Source organism: Mustela nivalis (genome assembly GCF_964662115.1).
Source record: "Mustela nivalis genome assembly, chromosome: 3".
NCBI lineage: Eukaryota > Metazoa > Chordata > Mammalia > Carnivora > Mustelidae > Mustela > Mustela nivalis.
Window position 1 is genome coordinate 5,119,615 of NC_139022.1, and position 12,916 is coordinate 5,132,530.

General features: G+C 40.4%; 1 long non-coding RNA gene across 1 annotated transcript; it reads right to left on the reverse strand.

The window, feature by feature from the left end:
- Positions 1 to 6,532: 6,532 nt before the first annotated feature.
- LOC309860768 lies at positions 6,533 to 12,128 on the reverse strand. Its single transcript, XR_014309616.1, has 2 exons — positions 10,788 to 12,128; positions 6,533 to 7,138 (listed from the first exon to the last, which is right to left on the reverse strand). It is a non-coding gene; the product is annotated as an uncharacterized lncRNA (long non-coding RNA).
- Between the last annotated feature and the right edge of the window lie 788 nt (positions 12,129 to 12,916).

Sequence of the window (12,916 nt, forward strand, 5' to 3'; positions counted from 1 at the left end):
TTGTAGGCTCTCTCTTTGCTTAGAGGACCCCTTTCAATATTTCCTGTAGAGCTGGTTTGGTGTTTGCAAATTCTTTCAGATTTTGTTTGTCCTGGAAGCTTTTAATCTCTCCTTCTATTTTCAATGATAGCCTAGCTCGATATAGTATTCTTGGCTGCATGTTTTTCTCTCATTCAGTGCTCTGAAAATATCATGCCAGCTCTTTCTGGCCTGCCAGGTCTCTGTGCATAAGTCAGCTGCCAATCTAATATTTTTACCATTGTATGTTACAGACTTCTTTTCCCGGGCTGCTTTCAGGATTTTCTCTTTGTCACTGAGACTTGTAAATTTTACTATTAGGTGACGGAGTGTGGGCCTATTCTTATGATTTTGAGGGGCGTTCTCTGAACCTCCTGAATTTTGATGCTCATTCCCTTTGCCATATTGGGGAAATTCTCCCCAATAATTCTCTCCAGTATACCTTCTGCTCCCCTCTCTCTTTCTTCTTCTTCTGGAATCCCAATTATTCTAATGTTGTTTCATCTTATGGTATCACTTATCTCTCGAATTCTCCCCTCGTGGTCCAGTAGCTGTTTGTCCCTCTTTTGCTCAGCTTCTTTATTCTCTGTCATTTGGTCTTCTATATCACTAATTCTTTTCTTCTGCCTCATTTATCCTAGCAGTGAGAGCCTCCATTTTTGATTGCACCTCATTAATAGCTTTTTTGATTTCAACTTGGTTAGATTTTAGTTCTTTTATTTCTCCAGAAAGGGCTTTTATATCTCTCGAGAAGGTTTCTCTCATATCTTCCATGCCTTTTTCGAGTCCGGCTAGAACCTTGAGAATTGTCATTCTGAACTCTAGATCTGACATATTACCAATGTCTGTATTGATTAGGTCCCTAGCCTTCGGTACTGCCTCTTGTTCTTTTTTTTGTGTTGAATTTTTCCGTCTTGTCATTTTGTCCAGATAAGAGTATATGAAGGAGCAAGTAAAATACTAAAAGGGTGGCAACAACCCCTGGAAAATATGCTTTAACCAAATTAGAAGAGATCCCAAATCGTGAGGGGTGAGAAAGGGGATAAAAAGAGGTTCAAAAAGGAAGGAAGAAAGAAAAAAAAAAAGAAAAAAGAAAAAAAAAGAAAAGAATTAAAAGAAAAGAATACAAATAAGGAAAATATAAAAAAGAAAATATATATATATTAAACTGGTTAAAAACCGTTAAAAAAGAAAAAGGTAAAAGTTAAAAAAAAATTTACCAGAAGGTGAGAAAAAAAAAACAAAAAATGAAAAAGAAAAAAATTAAATTAACTGCAAGACTAAAAAAATCACAGGGAAAAAGCTATGAGTTCCTTGCTTTGCTTTCTCCTCCTCTGGAATTCTGCTGCTCTCCTTGGTATTGAAACGGCACTCCTTGGTAGGTGAACTTGGTCTCGGCTGGATTTCTTGTTGATCTTCTGGGGGAGGGGCCTGTTGTAATGAGACTAAAGTGTCTTTGCCCCAGGCAGAATTGCACCGCCCTTAGCAGGGGCCGGGGTGAGTAATCCGCTCGGGTTTGCTTTCAGGAGCTTTTGTTCCCTGAGCGCTTTCCATAGAGTTCTGGAGCATGGGAATACAAAAGGCGGCCTCCTGGTCTCTGGACTGGAGGAGCCGAGAGCCCAAGGCCCCACTCCTCACTGCACCCTCAAAGAACAGCACCCAGTTACTCCCGTCTGCCTGACCTCCGGCCGCGCTCCGAGCTCACCGAGCCTGCGACCAGTTCAAGGTAATACCGAGCTGTGAGCTTACTGTCAGCTCTTTCTCTGTAGCTGGCTTTCCTGTTCCAATACCTGCAAGCTCTGCGACACTCAGATACCCCCGATCCTTCTGTCACCCTGTGGGACCTGAGGCCATGCTGACCCCGTGTGGACTTCGCCCCAGTTTAGCCTCTGGAGCGATGTCCCTCAGTGGAACAGACTTTTAAAAGTCCTGATTTTGTGCGCCGTTTCTCCACCGCTTGCTGGGAGCCGGCCCCTCCCCCCAGAGTCTATCTTCCCGTCGCTTTGGATTCACTTCTCCGCCGGTCCTACCTTTTAGAAAGTGGTTGTTTTTCTGTTTCCAGAATTGCTGTTCTTCTTCTCTTCGATCTGCCAATGGATTTTCAGGTGTTTGCAATCTTTAGATAAGCTATCTAGCTGATCTCTGGCTAGCTGAAGTAGTCTCAGCCTGCTACTTCTCTGCCATCTTGACTCCACCCGATCCCAGCTCTATTCTTGACGATTTCCCTTCTTATGTGTGGAGTTGGTTTGTTTTGTTGTTGATTATCCAGTTCTTTAAGGTGTAGAGACAGCTGGTGTATTCTGGATTTTTCAATTTTTTCGAGGGAGGCTTGGATGGCTATGTATTTCCCCCTTAGGGCTGCCTTTGCTGTATCCCATAGGTTTTAGACTGAAGTGTCTACATTCTCATTGGTTTCCATGAATTGTTTCAGTTCTTCCTTGATCTCCTGGTTGATCCAAGCATTCTTAAGCAAGGTGGCCTTTTGCTTTCATGTGTTTGAGTTCCTTCTGAACTTTTCCTTGTGATTAAGCTCCAGTTTCAAAGCATTGTGATCTGAGAATATGCAGGAAATCATCTCAGTCTTTTGGTATTGGTGGAGTCCTGATTTGTGACCCAGTATATGGTCTATTCTGGAGAAGGTTCTGTGTGCACTTGAGTAGAATGAGTATTATGTTGTTTTAGGGTGGAATGTTCTGTATATATCTATGAGGTTCATCTGGTCCAATGTATCATTCAATGCTCTTGTTTCTTTATTGATTTTCTGCTTCAATGATCTGTCTATTTCTGAGAGAGGCATATGAAGATCTCCTACGATTAGTGTATTCATATCAATATGATTCTTTTTCTTGATTAACATTTTTCTTAAATACTTGGCTCTCCCATATTGGGAGAATAGATATTTACAATTGTTAGATCATATTGGTGGATTGTCCCTTTAAGGATTATGTAGTGTCCTTCTGTATCTGACTACAGTCTTTAGTTTAAATTCTAATTTATCTGGTATGAGAATCGCTACCCCAGCCTTCTTTTGAAGTCCATTGGCATGAAAATGCTTCTTCATCCCTTAACTTTCAGTCTGGGTGTATCTTTAGGTTCATAATGGGTCTCTTGTACATAACATATGGATGGGTCCTGTCATTTTATCCAGTCTTCAACCCTGTGCCGTTTTATGGGCGCATTTAGGCCATTCACATTGAGCGTGAGTATTGATAGATACGTTTTTATTGACATCGTGTTACCTTTGAAGTCTTTCATTCTGTAGATTGTCTCCATATTTCTGCTCAATGCTATTATTAGTACTTTTCCTCTTTTATAGAATCCCCCTTAATATTTGCTGCAGTGTAGTCTTGGTGGTTGCATAGTCTTTTAAGCCTTGCCAGTCTTGGAAACTCTTTATCTCTCCATCGATTTTGAATGTCAGTATTGCTGGATAAAGTATTTTTGGCTGTATGTTCTTCTCATTTAGTGCCCCGAATATATCTTGCCAGCCTTTTCTGGATTTCTGGGTCTTTGTGGACAGGTCTGATGTTATTCTGATGGGCTTTCCTGTATAAGTAAGGAGCCTCTTTTCCCTAGTGGCTTTCAAGAGATTATACCTACAATTATAATTCCTCAATTTGACTAACAGGTGTCGTGATTTTTTTTGGAATGTATAATCTTGGGTGGAGACCGTTCAGCCTCTAGTACATGAACGCTGGGTCCATTCACGAGATTGGGAAAATTTTCATGAAGGACTTGTTCCACTATATCTTTTAGACTTCTTTCTTTCTCCTCCACTTCAGGGATTCCAATAATTCTGATGTTGGAACCCTTCCTGGCATCATTTATTTCCCTGATTCTGTTTTCATTGTTTCTAAGCTGTTTGTTCCAGGCTTCCTCCTGATCCTTTCTCTGTATCTGTTTGTCTTCCAGATTACTAATTATATCTTCTGTCTCAGTTACCCTAGCTTTGAGAGAGTTTAGATTAGATTGGAACTCATTGAGAACATTGTGAACCTCTTCCCTGGTAGCTTTAAGCTCCTCCCTAACATTGTGAACATCATCTCTTTTTGCTTTCAGCTCGGCCCTATTCAATTCCATTTGGTCATCCATGGCTTTCTCCAACCTAGCTATTGCCGGATAATTGTTAGCCTGAATTATCTTTCTGATATATTGTCTATGTTGATAGCCGTTAGTTCTGTTGCAGAAGGTCCATCCTCTGTATTTTTCTTCTGTTGGGCATTCCTCCTCCTAGTCATTTTGGTGGGAGATGACTTAACAGATGTAGCTGGATGTATCAACCATGGTGCAGTCAAGTTGCACCCTGGAACACTTCTGAGCAATCAGGATTCCCCACCCAAATGGGAGCAAAAGAAAAGAAAAATAAAAAAAAAAAGAAAAGAAAAAGAGAGAGAGAGAGAGAGAGAGACAGGAAAGAAATGGAAGATGAAAGAGAAGGTCCCGCCAAAATGGGCCCCAAGGTAAGATATGAGGTAGACAAACAAAAAGAGACAAACAAAAAGACCGATACAAGTATATGACAAGAGAAAAAATATGCAAATAAAGGAAGAACCTCATCAAAAAGGACCCCAAGTGTAAGATTTATATACTTTCATGACAAACACAAAAACCCAGAAACACTGGTGGAAGAAAAAGATGGGAGAGTAGTTATAAATTCTCAGTGTGTGCAAGGAAGATTGTTTTGATTCTTCCTGGATGTATCTTGATATCTTTGTTAAAGGACTCAACTTTCCTAAGATAAAGGGGATTAAAAATTGGTTTACCTATGTAGTATTGATGGGGAAAGGGGGTTACTTTGAAGTTTAACTCTATATGAATATTAGAAGATAAAAATATAAAGGAACAAACTAGACTAAATTAAACTAAAATTAAAGAAAAAGGAATTCAAAAAATAGAAATGCAAAAGAAAAACCTATGTGTATGTATCAAAAATTTCAGGTTAGAAGATTATTAAGGAATTTGATGTACTTTACAGCTCGCTAATATGGTAAATAGGTTAGAAAAATTACCTATGTATTAAAAAAAAATGAACCAGAACATCTTTCTAGGAACATCGCCAAAGGCAAGGGAAGCAAGGGCAAAAATTGACTATTGGGATTTCATCAAGATCAAAAGCTTTTGCACAGCAAAGGAAACAGTTAACAAAATCAAAAGACAACTGACAGAATGGGAGAAGATATTTGCAAACGACATATCAGATAAAGGACTAGTGTCCAGAATCTATAAAGAACTTAGCAAACTCAACACCCAAAGAACAAATAATCCAATCAAGAAATGGGCAGAGGACATGAACAGACATTTCTGCAAAGAAGACATCCAGATGGCCAACAGACACATGCAAAAGTGCTCCATATCACTCAGCATCAGGGAAATACAAATCAAAACCACAATGAGATATCACCTCACACCAGTCAGAATGGCTAAAATCAACAAGTCAGGAAATGACAGATACTGGCGAGGATGTGGAGAAAGGGGAACCCTCCTACACTGTTGGTAGGAATGCAAGCTGGTGCAGCCACTCTGGAAAACAGCATGGAGGTTCCTCAAAATGTTGAAAATAGAACTACCCTATGACCCAGCAATTGCACTACTGGGTATTTACCCTAAAGATACAAACGTAGTGGTCCAAAGGGGCACGTGCACCCGAATGTTTATAGCAGCAATGTCCACAATAGCCAAACTATGGAAAGAACCTAGATGTCCATCAACAGATGAATGGATCAAGAAGATGTGGTATATATACACAATGGAATACTATGCAGCCATTAAAAGAAATGAAATCTTGCCATTTGCGACAACATGGATGGAACTAGAGCGTATCATGCTTAGTGAAATAAGTCAAGCAGAGAAAGACAACTATCATATGATCTCCCTGATATGATGAAGTGGTGATGCAACATGGGGGCTTAAGTGGGTAGAAGAAGAAACAATGAAACAAGATGGGATTGGGAGGGAGACAAACCATAAGTGACTCTTAATCTTACAAAACAAACTGAGGGTTGCTGGGGGTGAAAGACCCTGGAGCCGCACCCAAGAAGCAGACACCAAGCCTCCACTGGATGCAAGTTGCAAGAGGTTTATTGGTTACACAGGCGCCTGCGGACCCATCAGCCTTTGTGGGCTGAGCGCGCCGGGATAGATTGGGGATCAGATTATATAGGGCAAGGTTTGGGGTGGCGGGAAGCGAGCTTACAGAAGCAGATGCTTGGTTACAGGGATCTTATTGGTTAACTTAAATCAAGCATTGTTCAGGCACTGGCTTTAAGGCAAGGACACAATGGTTTGTTCTGGTGGGCCTTGGCTCAGCACTCTGGAAAGTCCCAGGTACACTCTATTCCTCATTTGTCTTTTCTTTTGACAGACCGGGTGATCACAGACAATAGACATCCTGGTATGTGTTGCCATCCAGCTATGGGAACAATCAAGCCTTCAGCAAGGGGATAGGGGGTGCTTTGTGGACATCAGGTTACTTAAACAAGCCTTTAGCAAGGGGAGAGGGGTTTTTCATTCCCCCCTTTTTCTTTATCATGGATAGAATCTTATATCCATTTGCTTTGTTTATGAAGTAAGTCAGTTTGAGATCCGGTCTGTTTAATTAGTTGATATTGCTGTGTCAGTACCATTGTCCGGATTACTGACAAGCGATCTTTTACAAACTCTAAGAGTTTATTTAAGATACAAGGGCCGATTGAAAATTGGGCTATTGATAAGGTAATTGTTGTAATCTCAAGGACATTTGCAAACCAAGGGAGGCTCCTGTCCTGCAGGATTGTGATCTCAGCAAGTCAACTATTTATTATTTTATTGCAGTTAGGGGTGCCTGAGGAATGCTGCACATATGGAGGGGAGCGGGTGAAGGGGGGATGCAAGGCGCAAGCTTTTAAAGACCTTTAAATTTTTAAGGTGGTTGAAGGTGGAAGGTCTCATCTTCTATAACTTCTTCGTGCTGAATAGGGGCGTAGAGCTGTCCCTACCTACTGGGGTTAATATTGATCAGGGTAGGAATGTATAAGGGAGTTTCGAAAGGTGGAGGCAGTTGAATCCAGCACTGACAGTGAAGAGGTGTCCTTGAGCGCGACAAGGATCGTCTGTCGTGGTGTAGTCATTGTAGCAATGGAGTCTCGGCACCAAGTAGAGAAACATGGAACAAAGCAACATATTAAGGTTAATAAGTCGATAAGAATGAGAAGCCTGAAAAGGAGATTCGGCCATAGTCCTCCTTTAAACCAGGAACTTAACCATTTACTGAGAGAGAGAGGAGGATCTTTTAGGCCTTAATTTGGGTATTCATATCTTTTATTAGTCCTGTGACATTTTTGTGATAGTCTGGGATGTACACACAATATTCTGTCTTGATAATTGCACATGTGCTACCCTGGGCTGCTGTCAGGACATCTAAGGCCATCCTATTTTGTAGGACTGCCTTGCTTATCTGTGACACTTCGGTATTAAGCTGGGAGATGCTATTTAGTGAATCATTGAGTGTCTTTGTAGTATATTTATTAAGGACTTCTACATGCCACATGACATCCCCTAGTCCCGCAGATGGAACAAAAATACCATTTAAAAACAGATCGTGTTCATCTCTGTTTTAAGTTGGGGAGATTAGCAGGAGTTGTAATGGTTTTAGTAATGCGCCCATGATTCCAGGAAAATCCCCTTTCCTTCCAAATAGCTCCATGGGCATGTGGTACCAGGAAGGCATATTTGGAGTCAGTATAAATGTTAATTCTTAGGCTTTGGCAATTGCAAAGTGCTAGTGAGCACTATGGCACACCTAACTTTTTTTCTTCTTTCTATGAAAACTGTTTTCATCAGAAAACCAACTGTCATTCATAATTTTAACAGGGGCATCTTAAACCTGGCCATATAGAATAAGCTAGATTAATAATCTCTGAACATTTTTGCTCTATAGAGAAAGAAGTACAGTGGTCAGGTTCAGGCATACAGGTAACTAGGTTTAAAGTTTGACAAATTTTAAGTTTTATTTCTGGCATCTCTGTTAGTGTAGCCCAGTATTTAATAAGTCGGCCTCCATCATCCATTGGTGGCCTTTGGCTACTAAGACAAATCTGGACCTGATGTGACATTATTACAGTTAGGGACTGTCCCATAGTGAGCTTTGAGGCTTTTTTTATGAGGGCTGTTTTAGGTTTTGCTAAAGCATCTGTTTGCAATTGCACCTCAACGGAGGTGGCCTCTAGATAAATATGACTAAGGGATGAAACCAATAAGAAGACCTTTGAGTGGTCCAACCTTAACAATATCCTGATTACAGAGGATCATTGTCAAGTGGGAAAAGAGTGCAGTATGCTGGCTTTTAGGCAATTTCATTATTCCAGTTGTTTAAACATGTGCCGTGGGGTCTGCTAATATCCCCACAAAATAATAAGATTGACTAAAGAAGCTATTGTACAACTTCTCTGAAGTTTACCTCAAATTGTTTAGCTTAGGCAAACAAACATTTAAAGACAGTCAAATCTAGAATTTAACATTCATAAAGGTGTGTTATTAAAACAGAATTTTTCTCTTTAAAATAACCCTCATTTACAGAGATAGCCAAATCAGGACTAATTTATTTGTGAAACAAGTTCAGTTTTAACAAACTTGGCCTATTATTTATATAAGCTCAGCAAGAACAATGAGTGTGATCAATAGATCTTTTAGCATGTGCTTTGCTGGAACTTTTAATAAGGAATCTCTAGGTTGAACTTTTAGTAGCCTCTCCGGGCCAGAAGCCAAGCCCTGTACTTGCCATCAGGCATGCCTGCAATACCTGTCGATTTGAGCGAATTTCTCAGTGGGCGAATTTCTCTTCTGAGATCGCACCTACCAAGGAGTGACATTCTTTATTCACCTGGTGAGGCTGCTGGGAACTCTGTAAGCAAGGTATCAGGCCAGCAGTCCCAAGGGGCTTTATGGCTCCAGGTTTTATAAAGTCAACCTTAGTTCCTTTAAACTGTCTGGTCATATCCGAGTCTTTTCAAATATGACATTCCAGTCAAAGCCTTGGTAAAACAACCCGTGTTTCCAATTCTTTCCTGTTACAAGGAGAACAGATTCTTATTGGACTTATGCAAATGACTGATTGCCATGGAAGAATGCTTACTTATTGAGACCTTTTGGTTTCAGAGGGTTCAGATAGAGAGAAAAGCTTGAATGCTTTGAGCTCTTTTATAAATGAGCACTTTTACATCTCTATAAGTTACAGATAACTAGGAGGAAGTATCCCTAGTCTGGAAGAGCAAACATCAGAGAGAACCAGCAATGTTTAAAGTAAGACAAAAAATTAAGATATATAACATTATAATTTTTTTTTTTTTTTAGTTTATTTAGTCCCGTGTTACCAAATCTGGTGAGTGCGGCTTTAGTCAGTTTTGGAAATTTTTACCCATTTCAAGTTTTAGGATTTTCAAGTATATCAAAAATCTGTATTTATCCTGAAAGTCCTTTATAGGAATCTCCTTGAAGATAAAACACATTTTTCAAGAGAATTAAAACAATTATAAATGACAAAAACCCAGTATGGATATGGCTAAAGCTAAAGAGACACGGGAGTTTACAATTTAGCTGCAAGGAAATCAGGTTATTTTTGTGATATATAACATTTCCATAATTACAGTATCAAGCGATGATCTCTCAAAACATTAAAACTTTAGGAAGTGCGTAGAATCTCTAGAATAGTTATAGTATTTTCCCAAATGTAATACAAGGTTTATCATCGGTTCAGTAGTATTTCATGAGCAACTTCATATATCAAGGAAAAGCCTGAGTTAAAGAGATTTTACAATTTAAATCTTGTCAACATTTGCTAAGATCTTAGAAAGTTTTGAAGCACATGCCTAAATATAATAGGGATGTTGAATACCTGATAAAACAAAGCATAGAAACTGGTTTTTCTGGGCAGGCAAAGAGAAAATCATTTACATTCTTGTAACAGGAGATTAATTAATCTAAGAAAACTTTGTCCTTTGAACATAGAATTTCAGTCTTGGATTAATGTAATGTACCTTTAAAACTCATTCATTTTAATTTTAGTCCATTCTTGACAATCTACAACTTTTCTTTGCATTCAGGTTTTGTCCCAAGCCATTTCCTTTTAAACAATTATCTCATTTAGGATAAAATTACCTTTAACAAAATGTATTTCCATTTAAAAAATTTTTTTCTTATATATTTCCTATTTTTTTACATACAGAGTTTTCCTTATTTTTATTAGTCTCAGCTATATTAAGCAGAACTTTGTATTCTTAGAAACACCTTTAGTTATTAACCAATTGTGAACTGTTACAACAGGATTCTTCAGGTGGCAAATTTATGAATCAGTTAAGTGGCAAACAAGTTTACCAACAGATTTAAATACTCTTAGTTTCTTTGCAGTAAGAAGTCAAAAGCACAAACCTATATCCAGTAATTAATGACCTAGCATTTTATCCTGTTTGGTTAAGACCTAGATGTCCACAATTTAATTCCATTTGTCATCCAAGCAAAACTTTAAAGTTTTCAGATTATCAAAGACTTTGAAAGCTACTTCAGCAATTACCCTTTAGAACTTTGAGACAGACAATTAACCATCAGTTTAGTCATTTCTTTGCTAACAAATTTTAATAAATAACATGAGTTTATTTGACTTGCAGTAAACTTCGAAGTTTTACATTTACTGTTGATAACTTAAAAGACAGGTTTTATCTTAATTACACCAACAAACTTAACTTAGTTCCAACACTGGTTTATGTTCCATCTGGACCCACTCCACTTTGAATGTTTACCTGAGACATGGTTGGGAAGATCTGGAGTGAGGGGGTGTTAGGTCCAGGGGGTGCTCTTCTTGCTCCTTGACAGTGAAGAGAGAAGGAGCTGTGGTGCATGATCTAGAGGCCAGTCATGCAGGCTGCACACACGTTGGTACAGAAATAGGAGAAGAGGGAAACAGAAGAAACAAAGTGCTGCCAGGAGGCAGAGAAAGGATTCCCAGTTTTGGAGCTCCTAAGCCCCAACAGAGGAGCAGATGCCATGCTTTTTCATTAGCCAGGGGTGAGGGGTTAGGCAGTCTAAGTCGGGCCAGAGAACACAGGGAAACCTCCCTGAAACAAAGAATTTCGGCAGCTGCTTGGGAATATTCCCTACAGTCTCTGTCCCGAGTCAGACCAACCCCAGTTGGCTTCAGTTATAGCCATCAACACAGGAAGTGAGTAAGGGAGAAGCTCCCACATCTATTAGGAGAAACAGAGAGAAATAAAGTCAGAGTCCCCTTTGCTAGGGATGGCCCAGCAACCTGGGTTTACTAGAAGAAGGCTTATTTACTTAATTATTATCCAATATGTCAGGAGGAAATTTACTAGCTGACTCATTGAATCTGGTTTTAGCTCTTAATACCTATCTCTTATATTCCCTCCCAATAAGTACGATGTTGCAGACAAGGGGAGGGGGACCTTTCAGGTGCTGTCCTGCCCGCATCCCTCACGGGAACTTAGGAGCGTCTTAGCTAAGGTCTATCCGTATAAACCCCGGACCTGGCTACTCCATGGAGTAGATGACCGTTATGCCGTATGACGCTCCGCGAGACTCAGGGTGCAGCCCAGTCAGACTCCGTAGCCAAAGGCGGTGGAGCCACACAAACACATTCACACAATCAGGCATTCCTCAGATTCAAACAGGTTAGACACCCTCCCTTTAAACAAAATGTAACCTTTATGACCAGTGTAAGGAACATATAACCACATTTAAAGACATTAATAGGACAATTTAGACATTAGACATAGGAGACAAAAAAAAAAAAAAAAACAGCTAACTGATTCAGACGGTCAGGAGGATCCTTCCTGACTCACAGACGGTCAGGAGGAGCACAGAGGCTCCTTCCTGACTCACAGACAGTCAGGAGGAGCACGGAGGCTCCGTCCTGACTCACAGACGGTCAGGAGGAGCACAGAGGCTCCTCCTAACTCATAGACCTCCGAGGCATCCCCCGGGGTGGCAGGGGAGAAGTCCGAGATCGTCAACTCCTTCTCCAGCTGCCCACAAACACAGATCAACTACGTAGTTGCTGAAAGGTTGCGGTGCAAGAACATAAAAACAGACAAACAGAGAGACAGAGACACAGATGCTGGCCATCTTACCTCCCGGTGGGGATTGGCCGGGGTCTTGGGTGGGATTCCAAGAGATCTCGGTGGAACCTCCAAATGAAAGACCCTGGAGCTGCACCCAAGAAGCAGACACCAAGCCTCCACTGGATGCAAGTTGCAAGAGGTTTATTGGTTACACAGGCGCCTGCGGACCCATCAGCCTTTGTGGGCTGAACGCGCCGGGATAGATTGGGGATCAGATTATATAGGGCAAGGTTTGGGGTGGCAGGAAGCGAGCTTACAGAAGCAGATGCTTGGTTACAGGGATCTGATTGGTTAACTTAAATCAAGCATTGTTCAGGCACTGGCTTTAAGGCAAGGACACAATGGTTTGTTCTGGTGGGCCTTGGCTCAGCACTCTGGAAAGTCTCAGGTACACTCTATTCCTCATTTGTCTTTTCTTTTGACAGACCAGGTGATCACAGACAATAGACATCCTGGTATGTGTTGCCATCCAGCTATGGGAACAATCAAGCCTTCAGCAAGGGGATAGGGGGTGCTTTGGGGACATCAGGTTACTTAAACAAGCCTTTAGCAAGGGGAGAGGGGTCTTTCAGGGGGATGGGGGACATTGGGGAGGGTATGTGCTTTGGTGAGTGCTGTGAAGTGTGTAAACCTGGCGATTCACAGACCTGTACCCCTGGGGATAAAAATACATGTTTATTAAAAAAAAATAAAAATAGATAAATAATTAAAAAAAAAACAAAAACAAAAAACCAAAACAACAACAACAAAAAATGAACCAGAATAGTGGGAACAAGTGAAAAATAAAAGTT